Source organism: Pinus tabuliformis, chromosome X (assembly GCF_031772625.1).
Source record: "Pinus tabuliformis cultivar Carrire ecotype Pingquan chromosome X, CPIR1, whole genome shotgun sequence".
Lineage (NCBI taxonomy): Eukaryota > Viridiplantae > Streptophyta > Pinopsida > Pinales > Pinaceae > Pinus > Pinus tabuliformis.
This window is the reverse complement of record NC_142308.1, coordinates 1,585,366,012-1,585,382,262: the sequence shown is the minus strand read 5'-3', so window position 1 is coordinate 1,585,382,262 and position 16,251 is coordinate 1,585,366,012.

The following is a 16,251-nucleotide window of genomic DNA, read 5'->3' as shown; positions in this document are numbered from 1 at the left end:
GACGTCGGCTAGACTCACTTGGATTTTCCGGGGGGTTCACTTCACTCGAGACGGTTAAAGTGGAGGAACTTGTGCCAATCTATTCATTAAGCAGGTTGCCGGGGTAACTGTTCCACCCGCCACTTCTGTACTGAATCCGGCGATGTTGGGTTTCATCTCCAACTAGCGTTTTTGGTCCGGAAGGCTACTGTTTGTGCTTGGTTTGATGCCCTAGATTCTTTAGGCGTGTGATTCAAATTTGTTTGGTTTTTTAGAGACTTTAGGTGGTTTGATTTGAGATTTTACTTTGTTTGCGTGTGCAGTAGTTAAAAGTTTTTAACTGTGGCGGAATTACCGAGACAGTCCCGTCGACTTCGGGGCAAGTCTCCTGAGGTTGTTTCTGTGGCCGAATTGTTGAGGAAATCCCGTAGACTTTGGGGTGAACCTCCTCAAGACGTCCCAAGTCATTACGAAGGTTTAAAGGTCCTTGTAACTCCTAGTGGCAGTAAAGTAGGTTCACCTGAAGAAGGAGAATCGTCATTGGTAGTCCATCCAGATTATCAAGGTCTAGAAACAGGTTATAATCCTGAAACAGTTGCAGTTTCCGAGCTTGCTGGTAGTTTTTCATCTACTAGTGATATAGGCGAAGAACCTGAAGTATCTGAACCTGTTACTCCAACTTCTAGTGCACCAGATTCACTTAGGGTAGAAAGAGTCATCACCGAAAATCTTCCTACTGGTTTGATAGCTATTGAATAACTTGCTCCAGAGGAATAATTAGGCGTATCTATCCTTGAAGATCAACCTACTATTGATCTAAGGGAGCGTGAATCTATCTTTTACAGTCCTCCTAGAAGTACTACTTGGTACCTTTCGTTAACCAATTATTTAGACAACTTAGGGATAAGTTTTTATCCACCTTGTACTCCTTTTCCACCTGGAGGTATTTATACTCCTGTGAATATGTCTGGTCAGTTGTCCGTGTTCACTCAATCTCTTGAATCTTTCTTGCACGGCGGTCCTTCTGTTCCCATCGGGTATCAGTCACTTTCTGGTACCTTTGCGGGGGCATCTCCTCAACCCATTGATCATGGGTTATTAGCTGGAAACAATGGTAATAAACTATTGGGTGCAGGGGACATTTACATGATGTCAGGTTCAGTTCCCGTTTCTCAACCTCAAGGTGGCCAATTACCGCCTGGAGGGCAGCCTCAATTAACAACTGGGGGACAACCTCAAGGTACACAAATCGTGTCTGGGGGGAAACCTCAAGGACAGTATGTACCCATAGTACAATACATGCCTCAAGGTCAACCCCAGCCTCAATATGTACCCCAGGGTCAACCTCAGTATCAATATTTACCTCAAGGGTATCAACCTCAAGGTCAAGGTCAACCTTAGTATCAGTATTTACCCCAAGGTTATCAACCTCAAGGTCAATACTCGAGTCAAGGTTATCAACCACCTCAAGGTCAGTCATATGTTCAAGGTATGGGAACTGTGCCTTTCAGTTATCAATCCTATCCTCAATCCGGTTATGGATCTCAGTATCCTCAACCTGTTACGGGTCAATACCCCGGAATGATAGTGTGGGATCCATCACAAGGTCAACAGGTGTTGCAGCCAAGTATACAGTTGGTACCTCAAACTGGACAACCCGTAGTTTCTGGTTCACCCCAGCAACCGCAACCTGTCCAGTCAAATATTCAAACTTCTGTAACTTCGGTAGTTACTCAGCCGCCAATTGCACCTAGTACTCCATCTCAAACGACTGTTGCAACTACCGCAACATCTACCGCACTTACTTCTGGAGTATCGACAGCTCCGGTTTCTACTGTCTCTGCAACCACTCCTCAGACATCTTTACCGTTGTCCGAATCTACGATTCAAACCACGGTCCAGATGCCTGTAGGGCAGCCTGGTTTAAGTACTATTGTAACAAGTCAACCTCAATTTACCTACCAACAGTACCAGGGACAGTACCAATTCGGTCCTGCTGTCCAACAACCAGTTTACCAGTATCAACCGTATCCTGGGTACACTTATCAACAACCTCAACAACCCCAGTATGGTCCGGTTAATCCTGGTTTTCCAGGAGGATATAATATCCCGAATGCGATTCCTATTCCAAGTTATCTTGGATATCCTCCTCCTGGGACTGGTCTTGTGACCCAAAGTTTTAGGGATCCTAATCGGCAATTACCGTTTATCGCAACTTTGGATTTACCCGACTTGACGCGCCTAACGAACGATCCAATACAATATCTTCCGTTCTGGCCGCCAATGCCAAATAAGTTGCCCAGTGATATACCCAAGTTCGAAGGTAAGTCTGGAGAGGATCCGTCCAATCACGTGATGACTTACCACCTCTGGTGTGCCTCAAATTCCATCTCGGATGATTCGATCCGCTTACGTCTTTTCCAGCGTACGCTCATTGGTCTCGCGGCCAAGTGGTACATTGAGTTACCACGGGCCTCTTTTTACAATTTTAGTCAGTTGGCTACCTCGTTCCTAACTCATTTTCAGTTGCCGGTCAGATACGATAACGGCACGGAGCTATTAACTTCATTAAAACAATCGACCTCCACTTATATTTCCGATCATATTCATGAATGGAGACGTCAACGGCGATTGGTGAAAGTTTTTATCCCGGATCAAATCTTAGCTGAATGGTTTGTAAAATCATTATTACCGAAGATTACTGAAGATGTAGCTAAGGCCGGAGTAGTTACTGAGGAGCAAGTCATTGCTCAAGCCCAGTACCTTGACTTAGTTTACACTCAGTCGAGTACATTGCACGAGAAGATCCCGGATCTTCCTAAGTCGAATCAAATCACTGCTGCTCCTTCGGGGTCTCATGCTACTGATGGCATGATTGGTACGGTGAATACTAAAAGTAAGAAGAAATCCTCAAAGAATTCTTCTCCAATAATAACCTTACCAGACTCCCCGACAGGAGAGTCTTCTCCTGAAATTACCGCCGACATTCACGCTGTAGAGTCATCTACGGCTAAATCAAAAAACGGTGGTAAGAAGAAGGGCAAGAAGAAGGATAAAGCAGACAAGTCTCCAAAGGAGAAAAAAGAGAAGTCGGAATCTAACGACGAAAAGCGCAAACCTCGCTATCCTTGTTTAATTTGTGAAGAAGATCATTTCACAAGAGATTGCCCTCATCGGGCAGAGGTTGTGAAAATCGTTAAAGGTTCCCCAACTCCTGCTGTTTTGAAAGATCCATTTCCAAAGCAGGAGAGTAAAATGATAGGTTCTTCCTCGAATGCCAGTGAAGAACCCATATTGATGATGTCTCATGTACGGATTGCGACTCGATCACAAGATTATGGTAGTAAAAGTCCTGTTGATGGATCGAAAGAAGCAGAATCTTCTCATTCAAATCCATCAACCTCAGCTCCCGGTTCCGATCCACTACAGATCGAGAAACCTAACCCTGACTTAGTAATAAAACCGCCCGCCAAGGGTGTACTTCGAAGGTCTGCTTTCAATCCACATGCGAGAGCGGCCCAGAATTACAACATTGTTGAGGATTTAGCTGTTTCACCCTCAGCAATGTTGGCTTTAGAAGTGCTGCAATCATGCCCAGCACAGAGAAAATTACTTTTGTCGGCTATAGGAGCTGTTGATGTTCAGGACCCGAACCTGATAATCTTTGATCTAGAAAATAGTACACCACGTCTCCCTCATCAGATGGCTTTCCAGATTCCAGTGATAGTCAAAAACAGGCCTATTCATCGGACTGTAATTGATGAAGGAGCTTCTACGTGTATTATGTCGATTCAGTGTTGGAGATCGCTTGGTTCTCCTTCACTGAACCAATCCCCGACGATTCTTAAGGCCTTTGATGGCCGTGGGTTCCATCCGTTTGGCATTCTACAGGATTTGCCTATAGGGGTTGAAGGAAAAATCGTTAGTCTAGATGTGGAGGTGGTTGATGCCCCTCTAGACTACAACCTTCTTTTGGGTCGCAGTTGGTCTTACGCTATGACAGCAGTCGTGTCATCGGTCTTCAGAGTTATAAAGTTTCCACACAATGGTAAAATCGTGACGATAGACCAGCTGGCTTACTTTTCATTCGACCCAGCCTCTTCAGAGAGTATCCAGCATGTCGGTAAAACGACTATCCCTTACAAGGATGTTGGTGTAGGATTAGTTAAAGATTCCGGTTTACTGGGAACTTTTCCTTTCCCTCAAATCAACGCAGACCCTTCATTCGCAACCATTCATATGATTACTTCAGACACTATTATCTATGATGATCCTTGGATTGTCCCATCTGAATCTGAGGTAGACTCATTTGGTAATGCAATGCCTTTGAGTCCATATGAAATTTCTTATGAGGCCGTGCAGTCTTTTTCTGACTCAAGTTCAACCCAAATCGACCAAATGAATGTGGTCCGTGAGAAATCACTTTTCACATCAACCTCAGAACGGATAACGTTTCCTGAAGTTGTGTCATCTGACGAACAACTTCGCGAAATCCTAAGTGTAGATGATCTACCATGGGAAGATCTTCATCATCGATCTTCGTTTTTACCTGAGGGTGATGACTTTGAAAATGATTTTTCATCAATTTTTACAGCTGAATATGTCAAGGACACTCAGAATCCCATGAAACATCCTGATTCAGAGTTGAATTTGGGAAACATTTCCCAAACTATTGCCATTGACATTTCAGTCAAAACCGGAATTATTGAGAACATTCATATAGGTGCCTCGTGTACAGATGACGAAATTCAAACATACAAGGTCCTATTTCAAGAATTCTGCGACGTGTTTGCCTGGTCCTATGAGGAAATGCCAGGAATTGATCCCTCCATTGTTGTTCATGAAATCAAGACCTACCCGAACGCTAAACCCGTTCGGCAACGTCTGCGTCAGATACACCCTAGGAAAGCGGCTGCGATTAAAGCAGAAGTCGAAAAGCTGTTGAAAGCAGGTTTCATTTATCCGATCCCGTTAACGGATTGGGTATCGAATATTGTTCCGGTTAACAAGAAACAAGGGACAATAAGAATATGTATCGACTATAGGGATATAAATCGTGCTTGTCCAAAAGACAACTATCCCACGCCCTATATCGATCAAATAATTGATGATTGTGCCGACAGTGAAATATTTTCCTTTATGGACGGTTTTTCCAGTTACAACCAAATCAATATTCTACCTGCCGATCAACCAAAAACGGCTTTCATTTGTCCCTGGGGGACATTTTCTTACTGCAAATTACCTTTTGGACTTAAGAATGCCGGAGCCACTTTCCAACGGGCAATGTCTTACGCGTTTCATGACATCAAACACATTGTGCAACCGTATCTCGATGATTTGCCTGCTCATTCTTTACATCGAGCTGATCACCTTGTTCACTTACGCGCTATTTTTATGAGGTGTCGACATTATCGAATTCGGTTGAACCCACACAAATGTGTCTTCTGCATAGAAGTGGGACGATTGCTAGGATTTGTCGTTTCAAAAGCCGGTATCCGCGTCGATCCCTCGAAGGTCGAAGCTATCATCAAATTGCCTCCTCCTTCGAGTTTGCGCCAACTCCAAAGTTTGCAGGGGAAAGCAAACTTTTTACGTCGATTCATTCCTAACTACGCCGAGGTTACAAAGGGTTTCACCCGGTTGTTGAAACAAAATGCACAATTCTCTTGGGATGAGATAGCTCAGAAATCTTTTGATGCACTTAAGCACGCGTTGACCCATGCACCGTTGCTGCATCCTCCCAACTACAACCAGGACTACTTTTTGTATCTCGCCACCTCCCACTCCACCATTGGAATGGTCTTAGTTCAGGAAGATGAATTCGGAATGGAACATGTGATATATTATCTTAGTCGGACGTTAAATCCCACTGAGCTAAAATATTCGCATGTGGAGAAATTGGCCCTGGCAGCTGTTCAGGCTGTCCAGCGTTTTCGTCATTACATTCTTCTCCGTAAAACTACAGTAATTTCGGATTGCAACCCTATGATCTATATTTTGACTAAACAATTGCTAGGGGGCAAGTACTCCAAATGGATTGTTATCCTGCAGGAGTTCGACTTGGAGTTTGAAAAATCTAAGTCTAAGAAATCCTTAGTTTTTGCGGAATTGATGTGTGACTTCCCGCGTGCTGACACGGAAACTGTGGCAGAGGAACCCATTGCGGACGAATCTCTGTTTCTTATCAGCACTTTAGATCCGTGGTATGGGGATATAATCGTCTATCTCCAAACCCAATCCTTTCGGCCCGAAGCTTCAAAGTCGGAACGTCGGAAAATTCGATTCCAGTCCCAACAGTACAAAATTATTGGAGATACTCTTTATCGTCGTGGGGCGGACTTGGTTTTTTGTCGTTGCTTAACTCATGAAGAGGCAGAAAGGGTTTTGAATGACTGTCATTCTGGAGCATGTGGCGGTCATATGTCTAGGTATGCCACAGCTCAGAAGGTGTTGCGTGCTGGCTACTTCTGGCCGTCCATGTTTAAAGATTGTATCATTGCGGTCCGAAAATGCCACAACTGTCAAGTGTTTGATCGCAAGATGCGCGCACCACCTGCTCCTCTCCACCCTATAATTGCCGTTGGTCCTTTTGCTAAATGGGGTATCGATTTTATTACATGTAACCCTCACTCGGCCGGGGGGCATGCGTATATCATCCTTGCGGTTGATTATTTTACTAAGTGGGCCGAGGCGATGCCTACATTCGAGGCAGATGGCAAGACAGCTGCGATTTTCGTATTCAATCATATTATTGCTAGGTTTGGTGTCCCACAAGCGATAATCACTGACCATGGGCGCCATTTTCAAAACATTATGATGACAGAACTTACAAGCCAGCTTGGTTTACGCCATGATAGTTCTACTCCTTATTATCCCCAAGCAAACGGTTTGGTTGAATCCATCAACAAAGTTCTAGTTATCATGATCCGACGAATCATTGGTATTCATCGGTCGAATTGGCATAACATGTTATTTTCAGCGCTTTGGGCGTACCGAACCTCAGTGAAAACATCAACAGGGTTCACTCCTTTCCAACTAGTTTATGGTTTGGAAGCAGTGTTGCCCATTGAATGCGAAATCCCATCACTTCAAATGGCTATCGAATTACTCCCAGCTACTTCCGAAGAGGAGAAGCATTTGTTATACTTAGCTAAATTAGATGAGACTCGACGTGATGCTGCTTTGGCAATCGAGACTCACGCGAAAAGAATGAAAGCTCAGTATGATCGTAACGTGACCCCTCGTAATTTTTCGGAAGGAGACCTAGTGCTATTATATGATCAAGCTAACGATAAATTAGGTGCTGGAAAATTCGTTCCCATGTGGCATGGGCCCTACATTGTCAAGCGAAAGCTAGCAAAAGGGGCCTATGAGCTGGTAGATTTTGATGGGGACTCTTTGGGTAAGCCCAGAAACGGACTTTACCTAAAGAGGTATTATGCTTAAATGGTGGGTATGGAGATTCAGTTAGTTTAGTTAGGTTAATTTTTCTTTCTAGCTGGTGTGTTTTGTTAGTTTAGACAGTGTGCTTAGCTTAGAGAGTGTGTTTTTCGTCGTTATTCTGGCTTATCTTGGTTTTACTCTTGATATTGCAGATGTCGACGCCTCTCCAAACGTACATTGGATTTGCTGATGGTGCTTGTCGTAGTACACGGAATATCTCTTCCGCAGCCTGGGTTATCTATTCGCCCTCTGACGAGTTAGTTTCTATGCATGGGGTGAGCCTCGGTCAAACAACAAACAACATTGCAGAATATAGTGCAGTGATTGAATTATTATCTGAATCTATTTCATTTGGGATTCGGAGTTTGATAGTGAGGTTAGATTCTGAACTCGTTGTATTACAGCTTAATAGAGTCTATGCCATTAGAAATCCAGTGTTATTAAGATTGTTTTTGAGGGTGCATCTCTTGGAACGTGAATTTGATTACATTGAATATCAGCATATTCCAAGGTCTTTAAATACATTAGCAGATGCAATGGCGTCTCGAATGTTAAATAGACATTTGTAACAATCATAAATGTAAATTTATAAACATTTCATCACACATGTTTAACAAAATAAGCCGGTAATAATGATATATATAGATAGGAGTGTGTCAAAAAATATACATCGTCTTCGATCATAGGTTGAAAAACACCTTATGATCGACAAAAATGATAAGTACAAAAAACCAAAAATGTCACATGTGTCTACAAAAGTGACTATCCAATCACTGGTGGTGCTCTCTATATGAGACCACTGCCCGTGCTACCCTACACAGGAACCTCCTGAAAGGTCCTGGGACTGCGACCACATAGCGCTGAAGTCGAATAGGAATATCGTCTATAGTCGTCTCTGGTATGCCTGCCGTGAGATGCTCTAAGTCCTGTTCCAGCTCGGCTAAGGTCTCTGCGGCCGCATCCTGTGGGGCTGGTGCTGGTGCAACTGGTACTCTTCGCTCAAAAGCCTGGAGATTGGCCGGACGCCGTGGGCCTACATCTGCATTTTGAAAAATTTTTGCTGTCAGTTTTGAGACGATATATAAAAAACAAAAAAAATAGATAATTTAAAAACTTGTGAAAAATGAAGTACCTCTGTCGTCCCATTGTTCTCCCTGTGGAAGAACCATGTCCGGATCATTGCGAAAATCTACTCCGGCATAAGGAAAATCCTGAACCGCAAAGACCTGGCTCTCCAACCAGTGAAATTAACCCGCAGGAAATTGGACAACGCCCGCTCCCTCATTAGGATGCCGGGCCATTACCGAAACCCATCGCGTCAACTTAGGCTCCCGAGGAGGCCCAACTGGAACAGTAAGATGCTGGGGGATCAGCATTGGAACTCTCTCTAGGGCAAAGCTCACAACTAAAGGCCCATATCCAAAGGTCTTCAATTGTCCGTTCTTTGCCCTAGTCAGTTGGCCCTTCATATTGGCCAACACAGCATCGCACTAGTTGAAAATGGTGCCTCGGAAGCAATCTATAGCCATCCGCATTTGGGAACCAGTGGCTATGTGCAAAGCGGCAGCACCGCAAAGTCTGGTAACTGTAAAGGCAATTACCATAAGTTCAGGTCGGGATATGTATTTGATTTCTATCCCCTTCTCCTGGTTTTGATTGTTGCACCACTCTAGCCGGAGACTAGCAAGGGATTGGCCACCCGGCCTAGTCCCGAATAGAGAGAGTTGCTCACCCCTGTTAGGCAAGCCAGTGAGAAAATATATGTCGGAGGACTCTATCTCGAGCTGGTGTTCTCCGATGTAAAAACATTGATCCTGAATGTTCCACCTTTCAACCAGCCACTCTAAGAATGGCACCTGGGCCCTCATGCCAGGTATGGCCCAGTACTTGTAAAGACCGCATGCCTTTAAAGCATCAATGGAAGGTTGATGACCTATTGCGGCCAAATCAACATCTTCATGTTCTCTTTCACGCCAATCTAGCATGGTGGGCAATCTACACACCAAAAAACATTGATTAGAATTCATTAAATCAAATTTTGATGGTTAGGTTTTGAGTTTGGGTTTTGAAAATCCGCTTTGCGCGGAGTACGCACCCCGCGTTCAGAAAACAGAGCGTGGGTACGCAGCTGTTCTGAAGGTGGGCTACGTACTCCGACCATTTTCCCATATACAAAATGTCGGGGTACGCAGGTCACCCATGGGGCACCTGCGTCCCCCGAAAAGCGGACCCTAAAACCCCAAACCCTCCAAAAAATCAAACTAGAACTTAAAATGGAATTCTAAATGGATGAAATTGAAGAGGAGGATGTTGTGAAATACCTGAAAGAGACGGCGCTCGATTCCGACGGTCGGATTCTCCGCAAAGTCCATGGGAAGTTTCTTGCCAAAAGCCCTTTTCTCACCCTCAACAGTAAAATGGTAAAAATGACATGGTAAAAAGTCTTTTTATAGGTTTTTTGGATAAATGAATGCTAAGTTTGTTTATTTTTCACCATGAAAGGATGTTTTTCAATGTATTTTTGCCCATCTTAAACAGGTATGAGTAATGTGTTGTTTTTGTGCAGGACAAAAGGACTTTAGGGTAAAATCATCATTTTTCACGAACCAAGACATCAGAGTCATCTTTTAAGCCCTTTTCTGACTCCTAAAACATGAAAAGATTGCCGAGCGTTTCTTTTACACTCGTTAAAATGGAATTAAAAGACGGTCCTCTTACAGCCCTTTTCTGACCGTAAAAACAAGAAAAGATTGCCGAATTTTTGTCGTTTCAAATTCGATACTGGAAATAAAACGACATGCCTCTGATCACTTTTTACTTTTCAGGTCAAAGGCATTAATCATGAAAGTACTCCTTGGTCGCAAGATCAAGCGGTTCTCTCAGGTATTATTTTATACTTTTTCGGGCTTGGGAGACACAAATTTACGAAAAAGTTCACCTTGGAGTCTTCTTTAGTTTTTTCAGACTCTCTAAAATTGAAAAACGCCGAGTTTCTCCTATACTGGACTCGTTAAAATTTCACAGTAAAGGACTTGTTCGATTACAAACATGAACGGACCACTCCTTCTTAGGGTCCGAATCTAAACTAAGTTGGACTCATCCGAAGGATGAGCTTATAATCAATCATATGTTATCCTCCTCAAGCTTGTAGAAAAATAAAGAGGTACTTGCCAGAAATGGTGGGGGAAAAGAGAGAAGAATGAACCTATTTGTTATCCTTTGTTACAGAAGAACCTTATCACCACTCTTGAACACGACACTTTTCATTCACCTGGGTTGGGAAATCCTTTTCCTTAAAGCTGATAAAACAACTTTGAAAGTCTTCAACCGTTTCTGGGTATTAACTTTGGGTCAATGGTCACCAAGCTATCTGTCGTGTCGTTATGTGTTCAAGAGGTCTCTGCAAATAAACCATTCATATGCAAAATACTTGTCATCCATTTGACCATCCCTAAGTCAGTCCTTACAGCAACATTTCTTCAACTTGAACAATGATTTCGTGTTGTGGGCTTGCCTGCAACGGGTCGCTTTCTATCGACATCAGCACATTATCTAGAAAGATGACTTAGAAATCGTCAGTACCTTGAAGTCTGCATGCATTAATGGCAGGTTTCTCGCCTTTGACGACAGTTTACATCATTGACTTTCGATCGAAGGATTCCGTGACATGTTCGACATCAACCCATTCATTCACATTTCATGGATTGTACTGGGTACTTTGAGAACCATTGACATCACTAGTGGTCTCTCTCACACTTGTTAACAGTTTACATCATCGACTGGTAATCAAGTGGTTTCTACCATGTTCGACATCAACTCATTTATTCGCATGGATAGAATCGTACCAATTCAGGAAGTAGAGATGAAGACCCTGGATCTAGTTTCCACCATCCAGGCTGCGAGGAGTTTTGTATTCATTATATAGTAGACTAATCATAAACAGATGGTTGCGTCCATACTGTGTCTACAAAAGTCTACGATTGTGATGTACTGCAAAATCATTCTTGTATCAGAGCAGTAGTTAGATTTTTAGTTAAAGTTTTCAATCTGAGTATGGGAATGCCTACCTCAGTGATGATATCATCTTATATATGTATTTTGTGTTGAATATTTGCAGGTTCTGACCGGGTTCTCCGCAATGTTGGCATTATGTTTCTGGTGTGGCTATATGTTACAGATGTTGTACTTGATGGCAACTCCCGTGGCAAGGCTCTCAATTTGTTGAAAATTAAGAAGTACGTAGGAAATCAGTTCAGAAGGTGCGTACCCGCAGGTACACCATGCAGGGACCGCGTCCAGATACGCAGGCCAGCCGTTCAGGAGGTGCGTCCCCCCAGTGCACACATTTCAAGGCAGAGAAATTCACATGTAGGCTTTCTTATGTTTTACTCTTGGTATTTAGCCGACGGTATTGGGTTATTATGGTGTCGGATCGTGGTATTGATCCATGTTTTAAGGAAGAGCTTTCCTATATAAAGCAAAGGAGATCACTTGGCTAAGCATCTTTTGCAATTGAATATCTTTAGATCTGAAATATTGGGTTATGGTCTTAAAAGCTTGATCTATATGAAAAGGGAGTTGAAGGCGAATCTGTAAAGGGTGATCTCTCGAGTGCATGATCAGATCTGAGCAACTGTGCCACTCTGGTGGACTGGCTATTCGACCTTAATCAGAAGGCCGCAGGTGTTTAACAGAAGAGCTGCGTGGGTACGCAGTGCAGAAACAGGAGATCTGCGTCGGTACGCAGAGCAGAAGCAGGAGATCTGCGTCGGTACGCAGAGCAGAAGCAGGAGACTTGCGCCGGTACGTAGAGCAGAAACAGGGACCTGCGTGGGTACGAAGAGCAGAAGAAGGAGAGATGCGTGGGTACGCAGAGCGACTAAGGTTCAGGTGCGTCCGCATAGTAAAAGTACGCGGCGCGATAGTATTTTTGGGTGCGTACCTGCAGTAACAGTACGCGGTGCGATAATGTATCTGGGTGCGTCCTTGCAGTAATAATACGCAGTACGGTTGAAGGAACAGTGCGTGGGCACACAGTGCGGCAGAAGGATCTCTACGGGTATACGCAGGGAAGCAGAAGGTGAACTGCGTAGCGACGCAGGCCACAGAAGGGAAAACTGTGTATCTGTTCTGTTGATTGAATTTTTCTGTTGATAAGGTGTTCTGGGTTAGTTCTGTTATTGCTGATCTGATAACTGTAGTGGACTGTAACTTTTATGTACTTGATGATCATTTGATGCTTTGTGAAAAGAAGTAGGGGGTTGTAGCTCCCTTCCAGGAGAGACTAGAAAACGAGAGAGAGAGAGAGTTGTAGCTCTCTGTAGGTTGCAGCCTGCGTACTGGTAAAGGACTGCACCAGTACAAAACCATTGTAAAAGAAGTTTCTAATTTGAAAGAAGATAGAGACATATTGCAGCAGGTGGTTTTCACCCACATTGGGTTTCCACCTTACATCTTGTGTTCTTTGGTGTGACTATCTGTTTTTCTTTGTTCATGCTCATTATTTTATGGTACTGACATGCAAAAATAATTCAAAGAACAAATAAGGAAGATTTATTAAAAGAATTAGATAATACTGATTCACCCCCCCCTCTCAGTATTATTTTCAACAATTGGTATCAGAGCAGGTCCTTCAAAGAAGCTTGATCGCTTGAAGGTAGATCGTTCATCATGAGCAACTACGAGAGAGAAGCATCAATCAGGCCACCGGTTTTTGATGGGACAAACTTCAATTATTGGAAGGTAAGAGTTACTGCCTATCTTCAATCTCTTGGTACAGAAGTTTGGGACATCGTAGAGACAGGCTATGCTTTTCCTTCAGCTACTCCTACAGATGCAGCCGAGAAAAAGAAGTATGAAACAAATGCGAAAGCAGTCAGTACTCTATTAGGATGTATATCTCAATCAGAATTCATGAAGGTAATGCACTATAAATCCGCAAAAGAGATATGGGACAAAATTGTCACGAGCTATGAAGGAGATGAACAGGTAAAACGTGCTAAACTTCAAACTCTCAGAATTCAGTATGAGACTCTCAAAATGTATAATGATGAAAGTGTGGCTAACTATTTTCTTCGGGTAGATGAGGTTGTTAATTGTATGAAAAATTTGGGTGAAGAAATAAAAGAGGCTATTGTGGTTGAAAAGGTTCTAAGATCATTGTCCCCCAAGTTTGAATCTAAAGTATCTGCAATAGAAGAAAAGGAAAATCTACGAATTCTTACTATGTCTCAGCTACATGGAATTCTAACTGCTTATGAAATGAGAAAGGGAGGTCCATCAGACAGAAGAGAAGCTGCTTTCAAGGCATCAGGCAAAGGAGATTATTATGAAGCAAGCCATGTCCCAGAAGAAGAGGAAGAAGAATCAAATTTTGTCAGAAATCTTCAAAGGGGTTCTGGAAGGTTCAGAGGTAAGTTACCTTTTAAATGCTTTGCTTGTGGAAGAGTAGGTCATTATGCTGCAAAATGTCCTTATAAGGATAAAGGAAAGGAACCTGCTAGATGGAACAAGAAACAGAACGCAAATAAGAAAAGCTACTACACTCATGAAGATAGTGATGGTCTATCAAACAGTGATGAAGATGAACAAGGTAATGAATATAAGTTGTTAATGGCATTTGAAGATGATGATTATATGGATGCTATAGATGTGGATAACCTTTATGATGAAATTACTAGACTCAAGAGATGTATAGAAGAAAAGAACATGATCATTGATACTCTACAATTTCAAATTGATGAAAAGGAAAAACATCTTGAAAAATTAGAAGGTGAAATTGTTGGTCTTAGAAAAGAGATTGAGAAAACAAAAGCTATTAATCTCAAGTTTGTCAAAGGATCTGAAACTTTGGATGAGATTATCAATGTGCAGCGGTCTCCACTAAACAAGACAGGTCTGGGCTATAATGGAGAAACTTCTCAAGCATCCACCTCAAAAAGTTATCTTGATGCAGCAAGAAGAAATGAGCAAAAGCACAATGAAGATCATCAGGTAAAGCAGGGACGAATTACAAACAGAAACTATCAGGGGCAATCCATCTTAAGGGTGAACAAAAGCTACAACCAGCCACAGGTAAAATCTTCTCAATTTGGTTCAAGAATAGATGAAAATAGAAATTACAATCAGTTGGCTGGTAGATTCGATAACCGCAGAAGTTTCTTCAATGGACAATGCTTTTCTTGCCATAACTTTGGTCACAAAGCAGCTCAATGTGTTGCATATAAAACGATCATGACTAGGGAAGCTCAAAAACAAAGAAGTATGACAGGGATTACAAAAAGGACCTATAACAACTTTTCGGTTCTTGAAAATGAAGTTGAATGTTCTATTTGCAATAACTTTGGTCATGAAGACTCTGAATGCAGGAGCAGGTTTCAGCAGAAAAAGGAACAAGCCTCAAGCACCAAAACATGGAGAATAAAGGAACCACAAACAGAAAGATGTGGGATAGCATTTTATGCAGAGGGACAGGAAAATCTATGGTACATTGACAGTGGATGTTCGAAGCATATGACAGGTGATAAAGAAAAACTTGAGTCTTATTCTGCTCTAGAAAAGGGAAAGAAAGTCTCTTTTGGAAATGATACTCCTGCAACTATAAAAGGAAAAGGCATTGCTCAGTTAAAAGAAAAGGTCAAGGCTGGAAATGTTTTGTATGTTGATGGATTGAAGCATAATCTTCTAAGTGTCAGCCAGATGTGTGATCAAAGAACCGAGGTTATATTCAGATCAAATGGATGTCTTGTTCGTGATCTTGATACAGGTAAAACAGTGATCAAAGGCAAAAGAACTCCAAATAATCTGTACATATTTGAAGAAGGACAACAACAATGCTATCTGAGCAAGGATGATGAGCACTGGTTATGGCATCGAAGGTTGGGGCATCTAAGCTTTTCACAAATAAGGAAAGCATGCAAATATCAGGCAGTTCGCGATCTTCCAGATATCAAAATTCCTGACAACACCATATGCAAATCATGTCAGTTTGGAAAACAAACCAGAACTAACTTTCCAGAGAAGGAAGGATCAGCTAGCATGCCTCTTGAGCTAGTACATACAGATACATGCGGTCCATTCAGGAAAAGAACACCTAGAGGAGAAGAATACTTGATATTATTCATTGACGATTTCTCCAGGTTTGTCTGGTTAGGACTTATGAAGCACAAAGATGAAGCATTCGAAAAATTCAAATCCTTCAAAGCCTTGGTTGAAAATGAATCAGGTCACAAAATTAAGTGCCTCAGATCCGACAGAGGTGGGGAGTTTACCTCAAATGAATTTTTCGATTTCTGTGAAGAACATGGGATAAGAAGAGAATTCTCTACAGCTAGAACTCCTCAGCAAAATGGAGTTGTGGAAAGAATGAACAGAACAGTCCAACAAATGGCTCGTGCTATGCTTGATGAATCAGGAACTCCCGCAACTTTCTGGGGTGAAGCTGCACATGCTGCGGTTGTTATTCTCAACAAAACAAATGTCCGGGTGAACAGCACTCAAACTCCTCATGAGCTCTGGAGTGGTAAGACTCCTTCGGTAAAGCACTTCAAAATCTTTGGGAGCAAATGCTATATCAAGAATACTGATGAGCAGCTTGGCAAACTTGAACCTAGAGCAGATGAAGGCATTCTTCTTGGTTACTCTCCACATAGCAAAGCATACAAATGCTACAATAAAAGACTTGGCAGAATTGTTGACAGCATTGATGTAGTGGTTGATGAGAAGGGATACATTCCTAGGCAAGTACATCATGAAGACATCGAAGAAGATGAAGGCTACCCTCAAAGACAGAATGATGAAGAAGAAGAACCTCAAGAAGAACCAGAGGAG